Source organism: Canis lupus, chromosome 12 (genome assembly GCF_048164855.1).
Source record: "Canis lupus baileyi chromosome 12, mCanLup2.hap1, whole genome shotgun sequence".
Taxonomy (NCBI): Eukaryota; Metazoa; Chordata; class Mammalia; order Carnivora; family Canidae; genus Canis; species Canis lupus.
The window spans coordinates 29102803-29125839 of NC_132849.1; the positions used below are offsets into that span (position 1 = coordinate 29102803).

General features: G+C 47.1%; 1 pseudogene; it reads left to right on the forward strand.

Annotated features, from left to right (window-relative positions):
- The window catches only part of LOC140601406 (NADH dehydrogenase [ubiquinone] 1 alpha subcomplex subunit 1 pseudogene), a 218670-nt pseudogene extending 196067 nt beyond the window's left edge, over positions 1–22603 (forward strand).
- Positions 22604–23037: the final 434 nt, after the last annotated feature.

Here is a 23037-nt window from a genome sequence, read left to right on the forward strand (position 1 = left end):
AACTCACCAGATAGGCTCAGTGGTAGAATGGAGACAGGAAAAGATAGAATCAATAAAATTGAGGAAAGAACAATAGAAATCACCCAATCTGAATAGCACAGAGAAAATATGCTGAAAAAGTTCTCTACTGTGAACAATGACCTTGATTCACAAATTAGTAGCATTGAGTACACAGCAGAGGGGTTGTTTAATCAACTTAAGAGAACTAATAGTTTTAAAAAGTGAGAAAAAATAACTGGAAAATAACAAATTTTAAATTATACCATTTACAACAGCACCCAAAATGCAGGGAATGGTTAGGGCACAGAGAATTTTTAGGGCAGTGAAAATATTTTGTATGGTGGATACATATCATTATAAATTTTTACAAATCCATTGAATGTACAAAACCAAGAGTAAACCATACTGTAAACCATGGACTTTGGGTGATAGATGGGCCAATGTAGGTTTATGAATTGTAACAAATGTATTGTTCTGGTGGGAGATGTTGATTGTGGGGGAAGAAGTGTATAGGAAATCTCTACCTCTCTCTTAGTTTTCCTGTGAACCTAAAACTCTTATTTTAAAAAGGTTTAAAACATACAGAGAAATAGGGGCACGTGGTGGCTCAGTAGGTTGAGTGTCCAACTCATGATTTCAGCTCAGATCATGATCTCAGGGATGTGGGATGGAGTCCTTCATTGGGCTCCATGCTCAGTGGGGAGCCTGCTTGAGATTATCTCCCTCTGCTCCCCCTTCCACTCCTGTGCACGCAGGCTCTCTCTCACTCTCTCAAATAAATATCTTTAAACTTTTTTTAAAAGATTTTTATTCATTTATTTATTTGAGCGAGAGAATGAGAGAAAGCAAGCACAGATGGAGAGGACTCTCTGCTCAGCAGGGAGCCCGATGCCAGACTGATCTCAGACCCTGACTGAGGTCATGACCTGAGCCGAAGGCAGACACTTAACTCACTGAGCCATCCAGGTGCCCCAAATAAATCTTTAAAAATTAAAACAGCAAAAATAAAATAAATAAATGTGAAAGGTAAAATGATGAAATTTCTAAAAGATAATATCAGAGAATAATCTCATGGTTTTGGACAGGAAAAATTTTCTCAAATATAGTTCACAAAAAAGCACTAAACACAAAGGAGAAGATCACTAAATTGGACTTCATTAAACCAAGAACTTCTGTTCATCAAAAGATACCATTAAGAGAGTGAAAAAACAAGCCACAGAGTGAGAAAAGATATTTGTATGTCTTAAACTTGATTTAAAAAAAAACAACTTGTAGCCAAAATATATTAAACATTTCCATTAGCCATTAGTAATCCAGTAGAAAAAAATGAGCAAAAGACTTGCACAGGCACTTCACAGAAGAGGCTAGACAATTTATCAGAACATATATATGGCAGGGGGTACAGAGTACATTCACAGGTGACACTCCACACACCCACCAGAATGGCTAAAAATGAACAGACTGATGATACTAAGTGCTGGAGAGGATGTGGGGCAAATGCAACTGCCATCCACTGACTAGGTGGGATGTAAACTGCTACAATCACTTTGGAAAATTGTTTGGCAGGATTTACTACACCTGAGCAAGTTATATCCTATGTCTTAGCAATTCTACTCCAATACAGCCAATTAAAACACATACAGATGTGTGCCGAAGACATGTATGAAATTGCTCAGAACTATCTGGTTAAGTAGCTGAAGACCAAAAATGTGAAAATTAGTAAGAAGAAACCATGCTAAAATGGAGTTGAGAGTCCAGAATGCGGTGGGGGGGTTCTCATGCTCCACCACTCCTGGCCAAGAGCAGACCCAACAGAGAGAGACACACCTTGCAAGGTGATACTCCTTTAGCTACTACTTTTCCACCCTAAAAGGAGGAAGGAAGATTTTCTTCCCTACCCCACCCCCCAGCCCCAGCAACACCCAGCTACTGAGAGACCTTTGTAATTCAGTCAATGAAAGCCTCTATACTTTGAATCCCCAGTTTAGGGATGCCTGGGTGGCCTGGTAGTTGAGTATCTGCCTTCTGCTCAGGGCGTGATCCTGGAGTTCTGGGATTGAATCCCACATTGGGCTCCTGCAGGGAGCCTGCCTGGGTTCTCCCTCTGCCTCTCTCTCTGTCTCTCATGAATAAATAAATAAATCTTAAAAAAAAAAAAAAAACCCACAACAGTGAATCCCCAGTTTACCCCAATGGACTTTTTGTTTGTAACAGACCTCACAACTTCCCTGTGTAAAAGAGCATTCCTCTCTTTCAATCTGTGGACTGGAGAGGCGGGCCAAGATGGTGAAAAAGTAGGGTCCCCAAGTCACCTGTCCCCACCAAATTACCTAGATAACCTTCAAATCATCCTCAATCTGTGGACTTGCCTCTGTTTCGCCATAAACCTACTTTGCTTATCCCAAACAGCAATTCTCTGCTCTTCCTGAGTAAGCCCATTTTTTACTGGTAAAGTAACTGGCAGTTTTATTTTTAAGGTTAATAGAAACAACCAAAATTTCCATCAACAGAGGAAAGGATAAATATACGTGGTGTCCTTAGCAATGAAATTGAACAATAATACAACACAAGGTAACACAGAACTGAAATCTTCATGTTCAGTGAAGAAAGCCAGACAACCAAGAGGGTACAACAGAAAGATTCTATTTCCAAGAAGCTCAATGGGGCACCTGGGTGGCTCAGTGGTTGAGCATCTGCCTTTGGCTCAGGTCATGATCCTGGGGTCCTGGGATCGAGTCCCATGGGGAACCTGCTTCTCCTTCTGCCTTTGTCTCTGCCTCTCTCTCTGTGTGTCTCTGATGAATAAATAATTTAAAAAATCTTTAAGAAAAAAAAAAAGAAACTCAAGAAGAGACAAAGCTGATCAGTGGGGATAGAAATCAAGGTGGTATTTGGGGGATGTGACTGGAAAGAGGCTCAAGGTGGCTATTGGGGTGTGATAATATCCAATTTCTTTTTTCTTTCTTTCTTTTTTTTTCATTATCTGTGCTTATTTTTTTCTACTGAAGTATAATTAACATACAGTGTTACATTAGTTTCAGATGTACAATATAATGATTCAACAATGTCCTGTTCCTTAATCTGGTCATGATTCCATAGGCTTGGATCCTTTGTGAAAAGTCGTCAAGCTCGTAGGCATAACATTTGTGCATTTTTGTCTATGTATGTTCTACTTCAGTAGAGAGTTTACTTAAAACACTATACTTGAGTTTGCAAAGTTCCAAACAGCCACATGAATCTTCATTGCTTCACCAAGTGTATTTGATAGGATGTCCAAAACCTTAGAAACCAAGATGCTATTTTCTCACTCTGAGCCAATAAACAAGCTGATAGAAAAGTCAGTTTGTTCACAAATGACTTATTTGTAGACAGTCTACACTGATTGTCCTAATATCTTCCATCCAGAGACAAGCCAGCCTTCCTTTCAGCAGAGTGGCCTCCTCGCCTGTCAGCTTCTCTGAGTCCAGAGAGTTTGGTTAAGCCCAACTCTAGTTCTCCAGCTCTCATACTAGTCCTCCTAACTGCTCACCCGATGCCATGACCAGGGCCTGTCTGTGGCCTAACCTGCTGTGTCAGTATAGAGCTCACCTGTGACCCATTTTTTTTTATCCCATGCTGATGCCCCCTGACATAGATAACTGGGGACAGAATTCTTTGGGAATTTCCTCTCTAAAACAATCTAGAAAACTCTTGTTGAGATGCTGAAGATAATAAGGAGCCTTTGCTGAAATACTTGGCTAAAATCACCCTGGCATTTTTATGAGAAAAGGGGTTTTAATTTGGAAGATATATCTGCTGAATGATAGGGCCATTAAACACAAAAGGGCGGTTTATTTCCTTCTAGAATGCTCTCCAATTACCTACTCCCATCAACCAACAGGACGAGAGGTGTTGGCATAACCAGCTGGATGATTTTTAAACCATCTTTGCACAGCCTGTCATCTTCCCTCCCCAGTAGGTAGCTGAAGTTACGCCAGAGTAAGTGGGTCTTTGAGAACACCTAGCATAGCCCCCTGGTTTGCCAAGGACTAGGCCAAGGCTGGAGGAGGGAAAGGGATTTGCAAGTTGAGTGGTAAGAACACGGGTCTCCTGGGACACCTTTCAGTGACCCTATCATGGGGATTTGAGAACAAAGCAAGGTCTTGTTGAGCCAAAACTAGCTGTCTCCTCCTTCCCTTGGTTTCTTTTCTTTGTTTCCTACCATCAAAATCAGGTTCCAAGGGGCTCCTGGGTGGCTCAATGATTGAGCATCTGCTTTTGGCTCAGGTTGTGATCCTGGGGACCTGGGATCAAGTCTGGCATCAGGCTTCCCATAGGTAGCCTGCTTCTTCCTCTGCCTGTGTCTCTGCCTCTCTCTCTCTCTGTGTCTAACATGAATAAAGAAATAAAATCTTAAAAAAAAAAAAAAAAAAAAACAGGTTCCAAGAGCCTCCCTAGAAGGGACCAGAAGCTGTCTATGCCTCCTGCTAGGAGCAAATAGCCTCAAGATGTCCTCATCTGGGATGAGCTGAAGAAGAGAGGCATCTGTGTAGAAATTAAGCCCAGGAAAACACAAGTCTTTGATGGGTTTGCAGAGGATGTAGTGAAGAGTAAAATTCTTGGCCTCTAGAATTACACATCATGGGTTCAAATCCCACCTCCACCTCTCAACCTCTTCACACTTCAGTTTCCCGACCTGGGGAGCAGGCATGCTGGTAATATCTACTTTGTCAGGTTGCTATGAACCAAGAATAGTGCATAAAGTGCTCAGAACAGTGCTGGGATACCAAGGCACAACATGTGGTGAAGGTGGTCGAGCACCGGAAAAGCAAGGGGCCATGCTTCCTGTGTCCTTGGTGAATAAAAAAAGGTAGAGACAGCTTTCAGTCATGGAGGTAGAGCCTGTTCATTGCTCAAGCTAACTGCTGTCCTGCCTGGCCTCAGTGAAACCCTCCCCTCTAGTAGGGCCAACTGGTTGGGCCAGTGACTACATGATGTGGCACCAGAGACAGCAAAGGGAGTATCTGATCAGTGGAGCCCTGGTTGCGACTGGGAAAGATGCCAGAGGCAAACCAAAGTCAACTGGTGGGCCTCTCTGTGGAATGGGTAAGGGCAGCCTAAGGCACTCTGAGAGCTGGGAAAATCTTCCTCCTGGAAAACATTCCCTCCTGGGATCTGTCAGTTGATGGCTGACTGTCCACTCTTAGAGAGCCATTCCTTTGGCTTAAGAAACGGTTCTCTGCCAAAAGGCAGAGCCCTTACTAGCAAAGGAGGGATTAGCCTTGATTCCTAACTCTGCTAGTTGTATGCAGGTGGGTTAAAGGAGGTAGGGACAAAAAAGCTTTAAGGATGCCCCGTGTCTGCAGGGAAAAAACAAAGACGACAGAGTTTACAGAGACCCCACCATTTTCTGAGCTGCCCCAGTTTCAGACGTGCTGTGTTCAGGTGGTTCTTCACGTTTTATACAAAGCCTCCTTTTCCGTGTCTCCCGAGAACCTCTGAACAATCCTGTGAACAGGATCACCTCCATTTTACAGATAAGGAAACTGAGGGCCACTCCCAGCCCGTGGTGACAGAGCAGAGCAGCCAATGCTGGGAAATGGGGGGCTCCTGGGCCCAGTGTTTCCTATCTTAGCAGGCCTAAGATAGGAGGGAAAGGAAGGGGTCACTGATGACAAAGTCCCTGTAAGTGTGGCAAGGGCCTGCCCGCCCAAGAGAGCTGGGGCAGGGTACACTGCATTCAGGCTGGCGGGGTTAAACACGGTTAATTAACAGCTGAAACCGTCTTATCTATGAGGGGTCTCCTGCGTTGGAGCCTCATTTTCACTTCTCTCTGCCTGGAGTGCTCAGCCCGGTACCATGTTCCTCCGATCCCTTAGGCCTCTGCGGTCACTCCCCCAGTGCTTCGGATGGTTGCTTCTCTGCGGTCTGTCCCCCGTCACTAGCAGGCCGACTTGTTCTTTGTCTCGGTGTCACAGCATCCTAGCAGCTGAAGCAGCGCCGGGCACTGGGCAGGTGTTCAGTAGGTAACTGATGAAGGAATGAACAGGAGGATGATAAATGAACCAAACACTTCCCCTGTCACACCCAACACCATGCACGCTGCTGCCACCCGGCCAATTAACCCTCACAAAGCAGAGTAGCTGCTTTCCCTCTAAGGCCTGCTTTCCCTTTATAGAAGGGGGCCCTTCTATAGAGGCTCCAGTGCAAACCGTGCTGTGTGCACGGGACAAAGATGCGGCGAACAAACTCATCCGTGTGAATGAGGCTGTTCTGAGGATTGTGTTTTGCTGCATTTTCATGAAAGTGACATTTCAGATTCCCAATTCCCTTTCATCTGCTACATTTCTGTGTTTGCTTCTAAGGTTTAGTGTGATTTTTTTTTTTTTTTTAACAGGAGAGGAAAGGTAGCAGAAGCAGTTTCTAGATTCATGATTAAACCAGCACCGATGGCAATAGCTAATGGCGATGAAGTACTTGCAACCTGCTGAGCACCATCCCAGGAACCTGACTCCAGTGCTCTCTAATCCCCGAAGCAGTGCCTGGGGCGCAGATTAGGACGCTAAGGCCTCAACCAGGCTTTGTGGTAGCTCAGAGCGGGCAATGGACACGCCTGGGCATCCTTGGGTAGAGTGCCAAGTCACCTCATTTTGCTTTTTTTAGGACATGAGGGTCATCCTGTAAAATGGGAAGGCAATGGGGCCTGTCGCCCTTGGAAGTTCCGCCTCATTTCCTGGCACCGGGGGAGTGATCCCAGTGTGCCGTGGCCCAGCCCTGGATTAGCCCCATTAGCAAATCAGGTGCAGAGAAGGCCCAGCCTTCCAGCAGCAGCCTCCCTGCTTCATCACATTCCCTCCCTCAGCGACGCCTATAAGGGCTGGTTTCCACACCTGTCAGGTAGGCTGCCTGCCAGAGGGTTTTTCATGAGATGTCCTGGAATCAGTAGCTGAAGACTCAGTGCCTGACAGGGCAGACACTAAGAAACTGCAGTTGCCCTGAAATATGTTCCTATAACTGATTTGTTTTTTGGTCTCACTTATGCTCCTCTGTGGGGCCGTATTCCAGACATGCTGTGCCCCAGCCTCTAATGTGACAAGGTCCCTCCCTGGAGTAAAGATACAATGAGGGGAACCCCTGGCCTGCACGCTGCCACAGGGCAAACACAGGCACAGCTCCCCATGGAGGACGGTCGGGCCTCCTGGGAGCCTATTTGGCAGGATAAGGACCCTCCAGGCTCATCTCAGCACTGTGTGGACAGAGCCCCCCAGGGAACCCCACACAAGAGAGCTGGATCCTGTTCCCGTCTGGCCCTGACGTTTATTCCCCAGATGACTGTGAGAACATGGGGAGAGAATAGTCAGCTCGTTCTAACAACCTCAGAAGCGAGAGGACCGACTTTCTCTCCACTTGAGAGCAGTCATCAGGAGCTGGGAATTCGCATCCGTCCTCTGCTAATTCACTTATGTGGCCTTAGGCAAGTCACTTAGCTCAGTTTCCTCTCCTGCAGGAGAGCAGTGGCCTGACTTGACTGACGTCTGCCCATTACAGCCAGCTGGGGACAGTTTTGTCAGCCAGACTCCGTTCCAGGCCTATTACATGAGAATCTGTGGGAGGCAGTCCCAGGTGATTCCCAGGCCCTTGGGGCGAAGGCTGGGGGTTGGGGATCCTGGAGGGGACGGCTCCTCCTCTCTTAGCTCTGACATCTGTGAAGTCCCAAGGCTCGCCACCTCCGACTCCCCACGCCCATCCTGTGTCAGCCACAGATTCTTGTTCTGACTCAAGGGTGGACGTGTTTAAGCTCTAAGCCCCCGAGAAGGAAACGGCTAGTCATTCTCTCATCCTGCTTCCATGGGTGTCTTCCAGGGACAGGCCCTGTGGGCGCAGATGGCTGTGGTGCCTCCCTCGGGGGCTGTGGGCCTCCAGGACGGTGTGGACAGGCCCTGAGGACATCCGAAGGCCTCTCAAGAGATGGTGATGGCAAAACTCTGTACTTAAGAGTTTTCGAAAGGGAGAATTCCTGCCAGGCATAAATTTTCCCCTCTGACACTAATGACCTTTCTGTAGTTAGAGACGATTGTCCGCAGACAGGCATGAAACACGGCCCCGCTGCTCCCTCTCCGCTGGCTGAGAAGCAGGACACCTGCCAGCGCCCAAGTCCCCTCGCTTCGGTAGGAGTAGGGAATGGCACTGTTCTTCTTCCTTCTTCATCCTTGCTGCTTTTCTTCTTTTGTTTCTTATCACTTCTGAGGCATTCTCATCTTCCTTCCTGCTCTTCTCTTCATTCTTCACACAATAATGTTTATTTAATTTTCCGTGTTCTCTTCCAGTCCAAAACGGGCTTGGTCCAGACCAAATGGAAATAAACACGATTAAGTCTGTTCTAGGCTGAGACGGATGGAGACAAAAATGGGTGCCAGATATTGCTGCGATGAGGCCATCTGGGGGCGGGCAGAGGGCACGAGGAGGCCCTGCTCCCTGTCGCTGGCACACGCGACCCCGAGGGAGGCAGGGACGTGATGACCCAACAACCTCCAGTGGCCCCTGGGCTGGCAGTGTCAGCATTGCAGGGGGAGCTGTTAGGCAAGTTTTCGGGGCACCTGGGTGGCTGAATGGTTTAGCGTCTGCTTTGGCTCAGGATGTGATCCCCGGGTCCTGGGATCGAGTCCTGTAGGGAGCCTGCTTCTCCCTCTGCTTCTCCTTCTGCCTCTCCTTCTCCTTCCTTCTGTCTCTGCCTCTATGTCTCTCATGAATAAATAAAATCTTTTAAAAAAAGAAAAGAAAAGAAAAAGAGAATTCCTGAGTTCCATCCCCGGACCTACTGAGTCTGAAACTGTGGGTAGGGCCTGGGAATCTGCTTTCACAAGCTCCTGGTGATTCCAAAGCAGCATGATTTGAGATCCATGGTGTTCTGGTGCCTGGACAGCTTGCTGTCTATCACTAAGTGAAAGATTCGCTCAGTGCTCTGGACATGGGAGGCAGGGGGCCCAGGTGTCCGAGGGAGACCGTGTGGAGGCAAGGAGGAGGGGAGGCAGGAGATGCGGAAGTGTTTCCACAAGGACTGGCAGGGGGACGGAGGGGGCTGAACTAGGGAGCTAGGAAATGGGAAGAATTTGTTCAGAAGAGAATCCTTGCTCCCAGGTATGATCTCTATATCATCTTAATAGAAGAACTCTAAGTAACTCGGCTAGGTTCTATTGCAAATGCTAAGTGGAGTAAGAACCACTTGGTTCCTAAATTGTTTCTGGGAAACTGAGAACACTGTTTCTTCCCCAAAAGCTCCAGGGAGTACCATAACAAACACACCTAATGGTGACAACAGTTAGCACTCAGTAAATGATGGCATTTTACTGTGGTGGCCTCCGATCTTTTTAAAGAAGATGTGGCTTAATTCCATCAAGGCGCCCACCCTCCCCCCCACCCCCACCCACCCACCCATGCAAATCCAACTGTTTACTGGGCTTTACACATTAACATAAATGGAGTCATTCTGCTGTTTGCTTTCTTCCCTCCGTGTTGTTTGGGTCTTTGTTGCCACCTGTGGATGCAGCTCACTCTCATTGCTGGGTGGTAGGTGCTCCGTCCTATGGTTCTCATCTACTGTGCAATTAAGTGAAGATCCCATTCAGTGTTTCCATGTGCTCAGGTGGGTGAAGGAATATCAGGAGTGGGAAATCACCTTTAAATATATAAAAGGAGGGCTCCCTGGGTGGCTCAGCGGTTTAGCGTCTGCCTTCAGCCCAGGGCATGACCCTGGGGTCCTAGGATCAAGTCCCGCATCAGGCTTCCTGCATGGAGCCTGCTTCTCCCTCTGCCTGTGTCTCTGCCTCTCTGAGTGTGCCTCTCATGAATAAATAAATAAAATCTTTTTTAAAAAACATATAAAATCATAAATATATAAAAGGAGAGTTTTTTTCCTAATTTGTATGCAAATGTCTCCAGATATACAGCTGGGGCTACCTTGTCAGTTTTCAAAGAAAAGATTTCTTTGTCCATGAGCTCATTCTTTGCTTCTTTCACTCACCCAACCAACCATGGCTGAGCAGGTACCTTTGGTCAGGGAATGCGCTGGGTGCTGGGAACCAATGTGAGCCAAATCCCGGAGGTTTGTAGAGAATGCAGGGATGGAGGTGCCTCGGTGCTCTGCTTTTGTGTAGATGGAACGTGAGGGCTGCCCAGATGATTTTGCCTCATGGAGATGGTAGAGTGGAGGTCACCTGAATATTCTGGCCTTGGCAACTCCAATCTGGAAAAATGAAAGAGTCCGTCACATTCTGTCCACCTGTTTATAGTTGACCTAAAATCTGAGTGGCTCTACTAAAACAGACCCCCCACCACCACCAAAAATTGCCCCAAGTGTTAGAACTGACCAGGTCTGTGGATTCGGAGGACCTGTGCTTCCCATGGTGCTGGCCCCTGCCTGCCAACTGCTCTGTACTGAACTACTGCTTCTGTCCAGTCAGAGGCTCCAACTCAGTAACCCGAGGGCATTGTCATGTGATGAGTATTCTGAGGGGTCCACTATCACCAGACTCTGTGGGGGGCACTAAGGATACATCAGTGGCTCAGACAGACCCTGTCTCTGCCCAGGGAAGACCCACAAGAGGAATACCACAATGCAGTGATGGGACCGGGGTAGGACCCTGGGGTCATCCAAGAGGCCCCAACCCAGTCGTGGAGGGACAGGAGAAACCCCAGACTGGGATGGGAAAGAGGAAGGAGTAGACCAGCCAGGATAGTTAAGTTCATGTGTCAACTTAACTAGGCTAAGGGATAGATGCCCAGATAGCTGGTGAAAACATAACCTCTGAGCATGTCTGGCAGGTGTTTCTGGAAGATGTTAGCATTTGAATTGGTGGACTGAGCAGAGCTGATGGCCCTCCCCAGTAGGCACAGGCATCACCCCCTGCCCCCCACCATGGGTACCCAGATAGAATAAAAAGGCAGAGGAGGGGGGTATTCATTCTCTCTTTGCTTGAGCTGCCATCCGTCTTCTCCCTCCCTCAGACATAGCTCCTGGTTCTTGGTATTTCCACCTCAGACTGGGCCTTACACCAAGTCCTATACTAAATGTCCTCTTAGGGCAGCCTGGGTGGCTCAGTGGTTTGGTGCCGCCTTTGACTCAGGGTGTGATCCAGGAGACCCGGGATCGAGTCCCATGTTGGGTGGGCTTCCTGCCTGGGACCTGCTTCTCCCTCTGCCTGTGTCTCTGCCTCTCTCTCTCTGTGTCTTTCATGAATAAATAAATAAAATCTTTAAAAAAAAAAATGTCCTCTTAGACATATCCTTTTAGTTCTGTTTCTCTGGAGAACTGTGACTACTACACAGGCCAAGGTGGAGGACAAGGAGTCCCAGCATGAGCAAAGAGTCAGTGCAAGGGAGATCCTGGCCCAAGGATCTGAAAATATATCAGGGGTAAGGACCAAAGGAATAAGGGCTGAAGCTGTCCCAAGCCTCATCCCAAACTGGTCTCAGTTTGAGGCAGAAGAGTCCAAGAAAGGCAGACAAGCCAAGAAGCGGCATGAACCAATTTTCAGCTCATCCCCTACGCTTACAGTTCCCTCTTAGGTGCTGTGATGACATACAGGGGACTCATACTGGGTTGCCTCTTGCATCTTTCAAATCTCTCTCCCCACTGACAGGAGCCAGGGGTTGGCTGGTGCGTGGAGTACCCCACCGTCTCCCAGGCGGAGACAGCCAGTGCTCAGCAAATGCATACCCCCAGACCTCAACACCCAAGCTTATTTATTAGGCCATCTCAGATTTGGTCACCCATTTGGTGACCTGACACCGAGCCTGTCTTTCTGCCTAGCTGGCAGGGGACTGATGGGCAGATGTGGCGGCAGACTCCGGACTGCAGACAATGGAGCCTTCAATCCCATGAGCAGGTTTGACGCCAAGTCTGGAATGAAAGGATGACTCTACTCAACTCACGCCCTCACCCAACAAACCAGTGGGATGGCGAGCTGTCTGGGCACCTCTGATGCCTTGGTGTCTGTCCCCTCCAGTATTTGATGGAGGTACTGGAGGCCACAAGTAGCAGTGGTCAACTTTGCACTTCATTTGAAGCCCTTTTCTGGCTATGTTAGTGGCTCCGATGCCATCCATACTCCACTGGCTTTAAAACTGTTGCACATCTCTGTTGCCCTTGCGGTGTGCCTGTGAACAAAAAAAACAGAGTGGTTTCAACGTCAGGACACAAGTTATCACATAAGGTAAAACTGCCACCGTAATTGTAAAAGTCCTGCTGGATAAAATAATCAAAGCTTCCAGGAAACAGCTTTTCTCCCCGAGGACAAAAGAACCCGTGGTCCATAGTGAGGCTTGGTGAAAGGCTCAGCTGCCAACTCAAAGAAATGGTTCCCTGCTGACTGCGAGTTTTGATCTTACTTATTGTTCTGTTCAGAAGCCTGGGTAGACAGAAGGAAGTTGCAGAAATGCCTTCGAACCCTCGGGGTCTGGGGAGGGGAATCTGTCCACCTGCACTGTAAACCCCACCTCGGTCCTGCCCAAAGACGGAATAAGAACCACCTCCAGGGGTGCTTGTACTTACTGACGCCGGTTGACATTTACTGGCCTCTCTCGCCGCCAAGATCCCCTTCCTCCACCTGCAAGACCAAAATTTCCTCTTCCTTACCTTCTCCCCTGGGCTGCCCCAGATGGAATGCAAAATGGGGAGTGATAGCAGAGGGGAAAACCCGGTCCCCTGGCCAGAAGCCTCTGCTGGCTTCCAGGTATTATCATCCAGATGAAATGCCTTCTCTTTCTTTGGGAAGTTCCCATTTCATGAAGTGAAGGGGGCCAAAGATTGTTCTGGATGGCACTGTGACCCCAAAGCTGGAGCCTGGGACGTGCAGGACCCCAAATCCAATACATAGAGGGGACTATTTGGCAGGTATGACTCTGGGGGGGGGGATTCGAAAAGGGGTGAGGGTGAGGGCAGTGTGTCAAGACCACAAGGCCGCCTGGACAGCCTTCCATCACAAGTACAGGGGCTGGCACTCCATTCATGATGACCACGCAGGGATACACACCCAGAATAGACTAGACTAGTGGCAGTAGGAAGGGAACAGAGGGGATCCCCAGGTGGCTCAGTGGTTTAGCACCTGCCTTCAGCCCAGGCCATGATCCTGGAGTCCTGGGATCAGGTCCTGCATCGGGCTCCCTGCATGGAGCCTGCTTCTCCCTCTGCCTGTGTCTCTGCCTCTCTCTCTCTGTGTGTATGTCTCTCATGAATGAATAAATAAAATCTTTTTTAAAAATTATAATAAAATTCAAAAAAAATTTTTAAAAAGGAAGGGGACAGAAAGGAGGCTGATGATTGCCATTGGAATTAGCACTGGCGTAGCTCTAACTTCCTGGTAAGGGAAGAAAAAAAAAAAGGAAAACAGTGTGGTATGCAGCTCTTATTGTCTAATAAAAGAAAATATTCTTCAGGGAATTTTTTTTTCCTGGCAACAAGTTCTTGGAAGAATTTATGTGACAGAATGCTCCAAGGGAACATCCTTGTGTTGGGAGGCAGGCCACCTAGTCTGGAGGGCCTTGGAAATTCCAGTCATGCACTTGGGAGGGGGACTGGGCTGTCTTGCTGGTCCAGTGTTGGAAGGCCCATCACAGGATGTTGCTCAGAATGAGGGAGGGAGCTGGGAAGACGACCCCCAGGGATTTGAGGTGGAGGCCGGGCGGTGACAAAGACCATATATACCTCATGACTTCACCATCTGTTCCATCATGCCTCAGTGAGAGGTCCGGTGTCTATCCTGAGAGACAACAAGAACAAGTGGGTTTGCTCCCTGGAACTTTCTAGTCTCTTTAGGTTCTGGGTCAAGGCCGATAGAGTGGTGCTTTAAGGAAAGAAAGAGAGGGAGAGGGGGGAAAAGAGGGGAAAGAGAAGGGGAGGGAGAGGCAGAAATCTGGGAGGATAGAGAACAGGACAGAGGTCAATGAAATGTGTGTCAGGCCAAGGCTGCGATGAGGAGTTCTGCTTTCTCTGCTGTCTGGTTTAGGGCCTCATAAAGTAAAAAACTGACCACCAGGGTGGTCGTGGAAAATTGGCTAAATGGGATCTTGAGAGCTGGCCTCCATGACACTGACGGTCCACGGAAGTTCCAGGTTGCCATGTTGGTAGAGTGAGGCAAGACAAAGCGTTGTGGCCAAGTATTCCCTAAGGGCGTCTGTGAAGAGCTGGAGGCACAGCTTGGGCTGAGGTGAGATTTGTGACAGCTACGTGTGATTCTGTGTGTGACTTGCCCTTGTTTCCTAAACAAAGCCACCGCCACACACAGAGTAAAGTCTGACAAATCTGTGGGGAGGAGAGGAGAGAAAACTCAGGGGTCAAAGAGCAAGTTAAGTGTCTGTCTATCCCACGAATGAGAGAGGAGGGGAATGGATCTCAAGGTGGCACCCTGAAGGCTGAAGTAAGGAACCTACGTGCAGCTTCCACCTGGCCGGGATGTCTGAGGACAGGAAGGTCAGCTTGGCTTCTCTGTTCTCCGACTTCTCTAGCCACCAGTGAAGCTCAAGGGTGCTCCCCACCAAGGCTCCCCTGTGCTCCAAGGGTCTTGGTCCCTGAGTGGGGCCTCCTGCCTGGGCATTGGCTGGGTGTGGAGTGGAGGAGCTGTCTGTACAACTTGAAGTGAGCCCACCTTCCACCTCACGCTCACACCTCCAGAGCTGTGAGTCAGCCCCCTGCACCAGGGGCGAGCGTACTAGTAAATCCTTCCAGCAGCCTCCACAGAGCCCTCGCTCTACCATGTCAGCACAACCCAACCAGCTGCCCAGGACTGGACAGGACTCAGCGTGGCTGAGGAGACAGCACCCTGGAAGAAACAAAGATGCTTCAGAAAACAGAAAAGGCATCTTAAAAGATGCCTAATTTGTCTCATTTGAGGTTTTAGAAAGATGCTCTGTCCAAAACCAACCAACCAACTTGCAAGAGTCAACATCTTCACAGACACTGAAAGAATAGATACTTTGGTCACACTTACAATGAGTTATAAAATCTCTTATGCTGGGTCTTCCCTGCTCTTGTGTACCCTCCTCCTTCTGGACTGAACTTATAAAAATATATAAATTTGAAAGTTGATTTAAAATGTTCCATATATTGGGCAGTCTGGGTGGCTCAGCAGTTTAGCGCCGCCTTTGGCCCAGAGCATGATCCTGGAGACCCCAGGATCGAGTCCCATGTCCGGCTCCCTGCATGAAGCCTGCTTCTCCCTCTGCCTGTCTCTGCCCTCCCCCCCACCCCCCGTGTGTGTGTTTCTCATGAATAAATAAATAAAATCTTTCAAAAAAATAAAAATAATTTAAAATAAATAAAAAATAAATGTTCGATATATGAACCACACTGCCTGTTACGTTAGCATGAGTAGGGAATTAATTTTTCTATATTTTCATTTTTGAAGTTTTACGGACGATTGCAAGTGTTGTAGAAAAAAAAATGTTTTAGTTCTCCTCGAGATAACGTCTTATAGAAACTTCTGAATTTTCACCAGACAATATGCCCCAGGGTTTGGGCTTGCTGTTGGTCTCTACGGCTGAGCCTTGTCCTTGAAGTAGCCATGACTCAGCTTATTCAAAATAAATTTTAATGTAGTTCTCCTCTTCAAAGATTCAAAACTCACCCTCAGCACACACGCTGTGACTGTTGTGTCACCTCCGTAACATCTGCTCAGTGATGTCCCAATTCTACTGACTCATGGGGGAACCACAGGCTGCAAATGGCCACAGAACTCGCACACGTGGGGTGGGCGGCACGTCACCTGCACTGTGACTCAGCAGCCAACAGATGCCATCATGGGAGAGCAGAAAAAAGACAAAAGGGCAGCCTGTCCATGACAACACACAATGATATGTTTGCTTTATGATTCTAGTGCATGCTACTGGTCAGGTGTGAATTGTAGAACTCTCCAATGAAGTCAGGTAAAATGGAAATAGTTGCTTCTTGGGGCAGGCAGAGGTCCCAGTTAGTCTGGAAAAGGCAGAAGCAGCTGCATGTTCTAGAGTTCTTGGTCAGGACCCGCATGCTATCTGGGGGTCTTGTTGGCCCAGAGAAGACCCTCCTCCACACACGTACTGAGCACCCCCATGGTTGTGTCTGCACCTACCCACCAGAGTTCCTCCTGCCACAAGCACTAGGATCACTTGAGACTGTGCCAAAAGGGAAGTCTCAGCCAGGAACCTAACTGTTCTGTGCCCCTTCTCAAGCTTTCCCAGGATCCTGCTCTACCAATAGTCCTCCTTCCTGCTTAGAAAACAAACAGCCCATAAGGTGAGGGAACTGGGAGTCTGCCATCTCAAGCCATGGCAAAGCAGAATTGACTAGAAGTCTGAGCTCTGCTACATCTTAAAGACCAGGGCGATCTGAGTTCCAGGGAATCCTGTCTGTGTGTCATCATGACCACAGTTAGGGGAGGAAGAACAGTTGGCACAGTTTATCTTTTGAATACACCCAGAGGTGACCATGCCCTTGTAACTGATGTGGTGGCCCAGTCTTTCAGTGGATCACCTTCCAAGAATGAGGGCGTTGGCCTTTGGGGAAGGGTAGAAAGCCCGGACATCAGTTATGTGCCATGCCCAGCAGACTCTCTGGCAGCTCTGAAGAATGCCTGGTCTGGAGAGAGAGTAAGAGGCTCAGGGGCTCAGGGACAGGTGACAGGCGGCGTTGGCAACTGTCAGCAAGGCTGGGAAATCAGGCCCGGCCCTCCGAATGTAAGCTTTCTCTTTCTTTTTTTCCTTTCAGATTTATTTATTTATTTGACAGAAAGAGCATCCACACGCAAGCAGAGGGAGCAGCAGAGGGAGAGAGAAGCAGACTCCCCATTGAGCAGGGAACCCAATGCGAGGCTTGACCCAGGATCTGACCCTGAGATCATGACCTGAGCCAAAGGCAGATGCCACCAAAGCACTCCTGGACGTAAGCTTTTTCTTCTTTAAAAAATATTTTATTTATTTATTTATTTATTTATTTATTTATTTATTTATTTGACAGAAAGAGCACATGAGTGGTGGGGAGAGACAGAGGGAGAAGCAGACTCCTCGCTGAGCATGGATCCCTAAGCCTGGCTCTATTCTAGATCCTGGGATCAGGACCTGAGTCAAGGCAGATGCTCAAATGACTGAGCCACCCAGGTGCCCCTGGAAATGAGCTTTTGCACTAAGCTTTGAAAGTTGACTCTGAAGCTTCCCAGATTGAATCATTTTCCTTCTGTCTTTCCCTCAATTTCAGGGTTTCTTTACCTGGTCCTTCAGCAGCCCAGGCACTCAATACTATTCTCTGATATCTAAAGCCTCTTGTTCTCTGTTCCACCTGGACCTCCCTCCTTTGCACCATCTCTATGTCTCCCTCTAGAGCAACATCCCGCATCTCCACACTAAGAGAACTTGCCTTCTAGGGCCCCCACTGCTTAGTTATTGGGGTCATGACTTCTAAGAATCAGATGACTGTCGTCTCTGGAAAAATGCGCTAAAATAAAAACAAAACAAATATACAATTTTAGAACAATGAAGGCATTTGAATCTAGGTTAGGAGCCTCTGGATGCATTAGCCTCTGGCCTGTGTACATAATACTAATTCTCCACATCCACATGGAGCTTCCTAGCAACAAGTGGGAATGAGCCCTCTGATCAGTCCCTCATTAGGAAGGATCTTTCTTGAGCTTGACCTACTTTTTTGAGAATCTAATGAGAGCCATGGATTCTCCCCCCCCCCCATAAAATGCATCTAAATGCAATCTCCTGGGGCACCTGGGTGGCTCAGTGGTTGAACCTCTGCCTTTGGCTCAGGTCCTGATCCTGGGATCCTAGGATCAAGTCCCATGTCAGGCTCCTCGCAGGAAGCCTGCTTCTCCCTCTGTCTATGTCTCTGTCTCTCTGTGTCTCTCATGAATGAATAATAAAATATTTTTTTAAATAAATAAATAAATAAATAAATAAAATCTCCTAATGCATCTAAAATCTAGCATTCATTTCTTAGAAGTTTCAGATTCCTCCTGAAACTCATTCATAAATATCCAACTCTGCTTCTGTTGACATTCAATTAATTGTGAGTCTAAGCACCCCATACTCTGATCCCTCTATTTAAATGGTTCCTCCTCGGAACACCTGGGTGGCTCAGCAGTTGAGCGTCTGCCTTGGGCTCAGGGCATGATCCTGGAGTCCCGGGATCGAGTCCCACATCAGGCTTCCTGCATGGAGCCTGCTTCTCCCTCTGCCTATGTCTCTGCTCTCTCTCTCTCTCTCTCTGTGTCTCTTATGAATAAATAAAATCTTTAAAAAAAATAAAATAAAATAAATGGTTCCTCCTCCACGGGGTCTTCCCTAAACCTCCAGCTAGAAAACCCTTTCCTTTCACTGGGTCTCTCTCCTCACTCTGTGAGGTCAAGCCATGGGTTCCCAGTACTCCTTGCCATAGTACCTGGAGATAGGGTCAACATTATGAGGCTGTTCAGTACACTGGACATTTGGGTCTCTCCCACCCAAGTGTTAAAGCAGGTTGAGCAGTACATGAGTTGGTTGAGTATAAGTTTGCTTATTGGATCAGAAATGTAATAGAACCTTAAGAGAAGGGAAACTAATAAAATCCCGTGTGAGGGGTACCTAAAAGAGTGAGAGTTTTTAATCAGTGAAAATAGTGCCTGAGAGGACATATGTATATATAATATCAAGGAAATCATGAAAGTTTATCAATAGCACACACTGGGATTTGCTTACCAAAACTGAAAATACTGAAATTAAGAACGCCTGCAAAAATTGAGAGAGACAGCATGTTCTATTGGCTTTAACACTAATTTATGTAGTGGGTAAGGGAAACATATGGCCCTCATTATCCTGAGAGGTTATGTAAGTCACAGACACAAATAGGTTCAAGAAAGGTTTAGAGATTGCTGAAAGGAATTAAAGAAGCCCTAAATAAATGTAAAGGCATGCTGTGTTCACTCATGGGTTAGACTTAATGTTGTTAAAATGGCAATACTACCCAAAACAATCTACAGATTCAATGCAGTACCTACCAAAATGTCAACAACCCTCTTTTTGAAGAAATGAAGAACCCTATTCCCAAAATCATAGAGAATGTCAAAGGGCCCCACATATTCAAAAGAATCTTGAAAAAGAAAAACAAAGTCTCCTTATTTACAGCCAACATATGGATGCAGTCCACATGTCCATTGATAAATAAATGGATAAAGAAGGTATGGTATACATATACAATGGACTATTACTCAGCCATAAAAATGAATGAAATCTTGCCATTTACAACACCATGGATAAACCTAGAGGGTATTATGCTGAGCGAAATATGTCAGAGAAAAACAGATATTGTAGGATTTCATTTATGTGTGGAATCTAAAAAACAAAACAAATGTACAAATGAAACAAACTGGAAGCAGATTCAGAAGCCGGAAACAAACTGGTGGTTACCAGGGAGGGGACGATTTGGAGGATGAGTGAAATAGGTGAAGGGGATTCAGAGGCACAAACATTCATTTATAAAATAAGTCCTAAGGAAAATTATAATGTACAGCATAGGGAATATAGCCAATAATATTATAAAAACCTTGACAGAGTTTTATGGGAATCATTTTGTTGTGTGTAAAAATATCGAATCACTGATATTTACCTGAAACTAATAGGAAACTACGTATCATTTATACTTTAAATAAATGAATAGAAAAACAAAATCAGAGAACTTGCACTTCTTGATTTCAAAACTTACTACAAAGCTACAGTAATCCAAATGGTATGGTACTGGCATATGAATAGACACATAGGTCGACAAAACAGAACTGAGAATCCAGAAATAAACCCACACATCTATGGCCAATTGACTTTTGACAAGACTGCCAAGTCCATTCAGTGGGGAAAATATAATCTCTTCCATAAATGGTGCTGGGACAAGTGGATTTCCACAGGCAAAAGAACAAAGTTGAACCTCTACTTTATACCATATGCAGAAATTAACTCAAAATGGATCAATGACTTTAATATAAAAGCTAAAACCATAAAATTCTTAGAAGAAAACACAGACATAAACCTTCATGATGTCCTTTTGGCAACAGATTATTGGATTTGACAACAAAGGCATAAACAACAAAAGAAAAATATGGTTAGATTGGACTTCATCAAAATTAAAAACTTTTGTGCATTGAAGGACATAATTTTTTTTAAGATTTTATTTTTAAGCAATCTCTACACCCAACTTGGGGCTTGAACTCAGCCCAGATCATGCTCCACCGACTGAGCCAGCCCCAGGGGCCCCAAAGGCATGATTAAGAAAGTAAAAAGACAACCAAGAGAATAAGAGAAAATATTTAACAAATCACATATATGATAAGGATTTAATAACCAGAATAGATAAACTACTCCAACTCAACAACAAAAAGGCAAACTCAGTTTAAAAATGTACAAAGGGTCGGGGCTCAGTGGTTTAGTGCCTGCCTTCGGCCCAGGGCCTGATCCTGGAGTCCGCGGATTAAGTCCCACATCAGGCTCCTTGCATGGAGCCTGCTTCTCCCTCTGCCTGTGCCTCTGGTTCTCTCTCTCTCTCTCTCTCTCTCTCTCTGTCTATCATGAATAAATAAATAACATCTTTTTTTTTTTAATGTACAAAAGGTCTGAATAGACATTTCTCAAAAAAAGATATACAAATGGCCACTAAGCACCTGAAAAGATGTTCACCATCATTAGTTAGGGAAATGCAAATCAAAACCACAGTGACGAAGTCTTTGGCCTTGGCAACCACAGCCTGGCCCAATGTGGTTCGAGATGCTACCCGGGATCGACGTCATGGCCAAGTGCTTGCTCATCCCCAGCATAAGCGACTGCACATATCTACAGATTCACTAATGGGGGCAAGGAAAAAAGATTTGCCAATTACTCATGTCAGTGGAGTTTGATGGAAAGTGGTGCGTCTGTGGAGTTAATCGTTACCATGTGTCAAGGGGTTTGGAGAATATCGATCAAAGAAGCATTTTCCTGATTGATGAAAAATAACTCAGTTATGCTCATCTACCCCTTCTGGAAGGTTATGCACTGTATTAATGTACTGCATAATAAAACCAACAAAAAAAGTAAAAACCAAGCCAAACAAGAACCACAGTGACATGCTACTTCATCCCCGAGTGTTAGAAAGGATGTACTGACATTTGAACTCTTGTGTACCGCTGATGGGAAGGTAAAATGAGGCAGCTGCTGTGGAAAACAGTTTGGTGATCCCTCAAAATGCTAAGCATGAAGTTACCATATGACTCAGCAAATTCCAGTCCGAGGCGTGAATCCAAAAGAATTGAAAACAGAGGCTCAAACAGATACTTGTACACCACTGTTCCTTGAGGCATTATTAGCAAAAGCTAAGACGTGGGCGCGCCCGAGATGTCCATCAACAGATGTCTAGAGGAAGAAAGTGTGGTCTCTACACGCCACGGAATATCATGCAGCCGTACAAAGGGATGAAGCGCTGGCACAGGCTACGGCGCGAACGGGCCTCAGGAACACGGTGCTAATTGAAACAGACACCAGAGGACAGACACTGTGTGCTTCCCCTCGGCTGGGTGCCTCGCCCAGGAAAGTCCTGAGAGACAAAGTAGAATGGTGGTCACCGGGGCTGGGGTGGGGGGCAGTGGGGAGCTATCGTTAATGGGGACAGTTTCCGTTTGAGGTGATGAAGACGCTTTGGAAATAGATAAGGCGATGGTTGCACCACGTTGTGAAAGTGCTGAAAGCCACTGAGGTGTACACTTTTTTTTTTTTTTTTTTAAATAAGAACGATAGAGGGGCACTCGGGGCTCAGTGAAGCTACCTTTGCCTCAGGGCATGATCTCAGGGTCCTGGGATCGAGTCCCCCCCCCCATCGGGCTCCCCCCAGGGGGCCTGCTTCTCCCTCTGCCTATGTCTCTGCCTCTCTCTGTGTGTCTCTCATGAATAAATAAATAAAATCTTAAAAAAAAAAAAAAGATGGAGAGAAACATATGTGGGTTATAATCTCATCACAGATCATCAGGAACATAATAGGATGAACCACCGGGCTCTGCAGGCCACTGACTGTCCCGGAGCCTCATTCCTCACCTTGTGGGACACGGTGTTCCCGAGTGGGGGGCCCTCTCCTCGGCCGTGGAGGCGCCCCTGCGATCCCTACGACGAGGGTGACGGTGAGCCTTGGGGTGCCAACAGGATGGCAGCTGGAGACATTCCTCAGGCAAAACAGAAAGGCCACGTCCGTTGCGGCCAATCCAGAGCTGCTGGCCACGGGGCGCTTTGGAGCAGCAGGTGTCTCTCAGGAGCAGTATCCTCCAGGCATCAAATATTCACCCTTTCAGAGGAGCAACAACAACAAAAGAAACCACAGCCTATTAATTGACTAGTAAGAAAGAAACACTCTTACACACACACACACACACACACACACACGCGCGCGCACACAGAGCCTTGCCCAAAAGAGACACTTACAGGCACTAGCAGTGACTCCCCGCTCCAGAAGGAGCACGCCGTTTGGCTTGCTTTCAGTCCAGAGCCCCTCGTCCCTTTCTCCACTGACACAAACACCCTGGCTGCCATCAGGGACTCCTTGGAGTTTTAAGGTAGCTCACCGGAAGCTAGGCAGCGTCCACCCTGGTGGTATCAGGACTTCATCATGGCAAGAAAGAGACTCGAGCTAGCTCAAATGAAAGAATGCAGTGGATGGGGACGACGAGGGGCTCAGGAGTCAGGGGCTGTGGGGGGCCAGGACTGCTCCAGGGGTGCTGGGAAAGCAGGAAGTACAGCCTGGCTTGGCGGAGGGGGCCGTCTGTCCCATGTGTCAGCTGGATCCGCCGACCCTTCTTCCTGCTTTACTCATTGTAGATGCCACCCCTGAGGAGGGCCTTCAAACCAGGATTAGGTCACATCCCCTTCTGTGACCAGCCCAGGGCGAGGAGAGCAAGGTTCTGCTGCCCAGACTTCCCCGGTGGAGGGTGGCGCATAAGATCATTCTCTCCCTGATACCAAACCCCCTGGGGAAAAGTCATCCCCAAAAGGGAACAGATGAGGCACAGCCTAGGGGCCTAAAGCCTCATACGTATGTGAAAT